The sequence below is a fragment of the Papaver somniferum genome, chromosome 2 (genome assembly GCF_003573695.1).
Source record: "Papaver somniferum cultivar HN1 chromosome 2, ASM357369v1, whole genome shotgun sequence".
Lineage (NCBI taxonomy): Eukaryota > Viridiplantae > Streptophyta > Magnoliopsida > Ranunculales > Papaveraceae > Papaver > Papaver somniferum.
In genome coordinates this window covers 176,742,900-176,748,899 of record NC_039359.1, presented here as the reverse complement: position 1 = coordinate 176,748,899, position 6,000 = coordinate 176,742,900, and positions in this window count along the sequence as shown.

Genomic DNA, 6,000 nt, shown 5'->3' with positions numbered 1-6,000 from the left:
AAAAAGGAAGTTATCTTGTATTAAACAAGAAAGATATCCTTAGAAGATTTTATCTTGGATTTTATTCTGCGAATTAAAGAAGATATGGGTTTAGTAAAGACATATATAGAATAAAGAGAAGGAAAAATTCCTGAAGATATTTTTAATTAAAAAGAAGAAGATTTTGGAGTTATGGAAGAATATATTTGAGTGATGTGTATTTGTGTGTATAAATAGAGAGCTAGAGATCACATTTGGGAGGAGTTTGGGAGAGAAAAGAAAATCATTGTTTTAATAATTTTCTCACTTTTTCATCATTTGTAAACCATTTTTGAGCATAAATAAATTCTTTGAGGGGGTTTTCAACATGATGAGCTAGACCCCATCGCTGGACGACGGACGAATCTGAATTTCATTATGTAGTAAATTTAATTAATTCCTTATTTACTTTTTGCACCGATTATAAATGATTTATGATTTCTATTAATCAATTGTTATCTTGTTTGATAGTGTATGCTTAGTCTTAGGTGCTTTTGATACACTATGCTTGTAATTTACAATTGATGTTTTACGAAATCTATTTTGGCAAAGAATAGAGTTAATATTTCTTGTGTTTGGAGCTATAATTGCCTAGGATTAATTTCTGAACCACTTGAATATGAAAAACAATGAAATCCCGAGTCCCAGTGAATTCTTCATCCCGTGACATATTTTGTATATAATTTCTTATTTTTATATTTAATCCTAGAATCAATCTCAAATAAGTCCGAGTGAACGACAACTCTATTTACCACTATCTGAAATCCGATCAATCTCCTTGGTGCAATCCGATAGGCCCATAAAGCCATAGGCAATTGTTCATGCCACGTTCGAGGATTATCATGAATTTTTCGGATGAGAATTCGGATCAAAGTTTTGTTGGTGCTCTCTGATTGTCCTTTTCCTTGGGGATAGTACGGTGTAGAGAAAACTTGTTTGATGCCGTATTCCTCGAGCAATTCTGTCGTATGCTTGTTGGCAAAAGGAGTTCCATTATCGGTGGCAATGTGTTTAGGGACACCAAATCTACATATTATGCATTCTTTGATGAAGGATGCAATCGTGACTCTGGTGGTACTTCGAAGAGGAATAGCTTCAACCCATTTGGTGAAATACTCAGTTGTAGTGATGATGTATTCATGCTGCTTTGAAGATACTGGATTGATTTTTCCGATGATATCCAGTCCCCAGCTATAGAAAGGCCATGGACTATTCATAGAATTCAATGGAAGACAAGGAGTGTGGATGAGATTACTATGGACTTGGCATTGATGACACCTCTGAACGTGCGCAGCTGCATCGTCTTCCATGGTCGGCCAATAATATTTCTCATGAATTTGGAGAAACAATTTCCTTTTTCCTTGATGTTCTCCATCGTGCATTTCTTTCAAAATTTTTAGGATTTCATGCTCAGCTAAGCATCTCAGTAAGTTCCCACCAAAGCTTTTGCGGTATAAGATTCCATCAAGAAAGACAAATCTTTTAGCTCTCTGAATGAGTTTGATTGTTTCTTTATTTTCCAGCGGAAATTAATTGTCCCAGAGGTACTTGATGTAAGGTTCCCTCCAGTCCCCAGTGTGATGGACTATCAAAGCTTCTAAGTGATGAGGAGGCGTCTGGAAATTGGGACAAGATCTTTGCAGAATTCTTGATTGAGCCTCCATGGAAGGCCAATAGTATCCCATCCTTTGAAGTTTTCTTTAAAGTGTTACTACCAACGTCTGTCCGCAGATTTCTTCATGTATGCATTTGAGTTGTTCGTCCGCTTCGTCGTTTCCAAGGCATCGTGATAAAGACCCATCAGGATTTCGATAGTATAACGCTCCATGAAGCAAGAAATAATTCTTTAATTCCTTGAGACTGACTTTCCCTTCTGAAAGAGAACTGCTCAGTTCGTGAATAATAGGTGCTCGCCAATCGTTTGCTTGAACATCTTCAACTTGAGAAAGCCAGGTAGATGACATAGCACGCCTTTGTACTGTGATTTTTTTCTCTGCTCCTTCGAATTGCAGTTGGAAGCAAGAGTCGCCAGGCAGTCAGCATGCCTGTTGTTAGTTCGTCTAGTATGGACAATCGTTGCATCAACAAAATGAGTTAATATCCGCTGCGCTTCAGTTCTGAATGGGAGCGAGCGCGATTTATTTGAGAGAGTATGCTCCATTCATTTGATGACCAGTAGTTTTAAATCTCCCCTTATCTCAAGGTGTGTTTCTCCTGCTTGCTTGGCCAAAGAAAAGCCTAGTAAGAAAGCTTCATATTCTACTGAATTTTTGGTGCAATGGAAATCCAACTTGAACGATTGTAAGAAGACTTCGCCAGATGGAGATACTAGCACTACTCCCGCCACGTATCTTATTTGATAACTAAGATTTCTGGAAACTCGCCGGGCACATCTTCATGTAATATTGTTGCATCTTCCCCTGGAAAAGCAGCGAGCAAGTCTGTAACTGCTTGACCTTTTATTTTTTTAGGTAGTAGACAAGCTATGTCAAACTCTAACATCTGAAGTAGCCACTTTGCTGGTCTCCCTATCAAGGCTGGCTTTGATAATAAAAACTTTATAGGGTCACTTTGAAAACGAGCACGACTCTGTTGGATAGCAAGTAGTGCCTGAATTTCTGGATTGCATGCACCAATGCTAGACATGCTCTTTAGGCTTTTGGGTATCGAAGTTGAGCGTCTCTCATCGTACGCTGAAGTAGTAGATCGTATGTTTCGATACCTTCTTCGTCTTCTTGAGCAAGAATTGCTCCGATAGCAATATCACTGGAAGTTGTGTAAATTATTAGTGGCCGTCCTTGCACTGGAGATTTCATGACAACAGGTGATAACAGTATCTGCTGTATTTTCTGAAATGCTTCTTGTTGGACTGTTGTCCATGTAAAACTTGCTCCCTTTTTCAGCAGAGGGGTGAACGAAGCAATGAGTTGAGCGAATCCAGGAATGAAGCGTTGAATATAATTTACCTTTACCATAAAACTCTGGAGTTCCTTCACAGTGCGTGGGGGAAGCATGATAGTAATAGATTTCGTCTTGTCTGGATCGACTTTGATTCCTTCTGCTGTGACTAGGAACCCTAGAAACTTTTCGGAAGAAACACCAAAAGCACACTTCAAAGGATTCATCTTTAATTTGCATTCTCTGCATCTTTCAAAAACTTGTCTCAGAACTTCAAGGTGGGATGCTCGAGTCTTCGACTTTACCACCACATCATCAACGTAGTCTTCCACTTTCTTGTGCATCATGTCGTGGAATATGGCAGTCATGTCTCGTTGGTAGGTAGCACCGGCATTCTTTGATCCAAAGGGCATCACAGTGTAGTGAAAATTTCCAATAGGAATACGGAATGTAGTCTTGTTGGCATCATGTTCGTACATCTTGATCTGGTTGTATCCACTATAACCATCCATGAATGAGAACATACCTTGACCACTGGTTGCATCAACGATCATATCAATGTTGGTTAAGGTAAAATCGTCCTTCGGAAAACATTTATTCAGATTCCTGAAATCAACACAATATCTGATTTGTCCATTTTTCTTCTTGACAGGAACAACGTTTACTAGACATGTTGGGTGTTGAATAGGTTTGATGAATCCTGCTGCTAGTAGCTTCTGAATCTCGACTTTGATTTGTTCCTCGACTTCGTGTCTGAACTGCCACGGCGGTTGTTTGACAGCTTTGAATCTAGAAGTGATATGCAGATGATGAGTAACTAATTTGTCTTCTAGACCAGGCATTTCTTTGTACGTCCAAGCGAAGACATCTTGATACTCTTTCAGCAGATTTATCAGTTCCGTCCGTTCCTCTGGTGACAACATGGAACTAATTAAAATTGGCCTTGGATCATCCTCCATCCCGATGTTGATTATTTCGAGATTATCAGTGGTGGAATCAATGCCATCTTGAAATTATCGTGGAGCATCTTGAACCTCTTCGTCATCGAGTGTTGGTTCGCTCTCACATGATTCTTTGGGGCGGGGAGACTTTTCATCGTTCTCCCATGTTAGTTTCTAATCTTTGCGTCCGCGGTAAATGATCCTCCCCTCCTCATCATGACTGGCTATAAAATTAGATCCCGGAGTTGAGACCTGATCCTTACGGCATTTAATCGGTGTAGCAGATGACTTGATCGACTAGCGCCTGAGGATGATGGTTTGTCGGCAACTTCCTCAATGGACTTCCATCTTGGGAGTGGAGTACTCTAAATCTCTCTTGGAGGTTCAGGGATATCCTTTTGAGACTCAAGGAATTCAGCTTCATAAACCGGAGCATAAGGAGATGATGAAGCCGCAATACAAACAATTTTGTTGTTGAGCAGAGCCTTCATGCATTGATGGTATGTCGACATAACCACCTTGTTGTCTTGGATCCACGGTCGTCCGAGTATCATGTGATAATCAGTCTCTTGTTCGATCACGTGAAATTTGGCCTTTGATTGAATAGGACCTACCTTCAAGTCTATGTATGAATATCCATATATATGGATCTGGCTTCCTTCAAAACCTGTCATCAAGATGGGATGGCGAAAAATTTTACTCTGTGGGAACTTGGCCGCTTTAAGAGTCTTCATAGTAATAATATTTGTAGAAGCGCCCGTATCGACAAGAGCTCTTTTGAATTCAAAGTCTTTGATAAAACCAGTCACGTACAAGGATCGATTATGCCCTTCATCCGCCATGCGGTCTTCTTCTCCGAATGTGATGTTTTTGATCAAATGTTCAGACATCATGGATGTTTCTTCAACTACTAGGCATGACGGAGTTAGTTGCACGTCTGATGATATTTGGTTGAGTGCAGCGAACGTGTTCGTACGTTGATCCCTTGAGAAGTGTAGGAGTTCACATGGATTTTCAATCAAGTGTGTGACTTCCTAATCCACCTGCTTCTCGTAAGTAGTGAAACTGTTGGTTTGAGGAGCGTCAGTAGAGTTTGGACGTTCCACCATTTCTGCTCCCAAGAGCCTCGTCAATTCCATCATGCAGGTGAAGAGGTTATCGATTTCTTATTTCAACCGATTGATGTTTTCGGCCAAAATTCCTTTCCTTCGTGCCAATTATGACAATGATGGGATCTCTCCATTGGATGCATCAATAGAGAGAAAAAGACTAGTGAAGTAAGAATGATGAACGTTACCGGAGTCGTTCGAACGAGCATGAGGAGCGTTGCCATTTGAAAGACTTTGGGGAGAAACTGGAGTTTCTGAAGTAGACCTAAGACCGACCATCTTTGTTAGAATTGAGATTGCAACCGAGAGAATGATCTCCCACTGTGGTCGCCAATCTGTAGATGGGGAAAAACGATTTGCTGGTGTTTACGGAATTGAGGAGACGACCGTGCGGAGGAGTCTCCTTGAAACAAGAAAAATGTTTAACCTCACACATATGCACTACAAGAAGGGAGTGCTTTAAGTTCGAGAGATCAATCTGTAGGACTCCGGCCTAAACCAAGACAATGGTCGTTCCATAGTCAATTCGGTTACAAGAGAGCATGGGTCGATCTGTAGGAGGGAAGCTGAGAAATATATGAGATCAATGATGATCAAGGATTGTTGGTATGTTGTGTATTTTGCGTGAAAATAGTTTCTGAATGATTGAGTTTACTCAGTTGAGAGTAATTGCTAAGACGGTGAGTTCGTGTAGACGAAAGACTATCTATCGAGAATTGTTTGTTGTCTCAATCATGGGTTCAGAGAACTTATTTATATCGCTAGAATTGTAAACACCTTGATCCCATGAAGTGTGACAGTTTCTGGAGTCAAAGAGTGTGGAAGTGGAAATCGTGTTAAAACCAGTCTCTCATCGTGCGGAGACTTGGTTGATTTTCTACCCACTACTTTGCTAACTTCTTCAACTGATTGCACGACTTTCTCACATTCTCATCGTGGGTGAACACACGTACCGAAGGCCGTCAGACCAAAATCCTAGTTAATATCCCCTCATGTGACACAATTGATATATCGTGATTGTGGAGTCTGCAAGG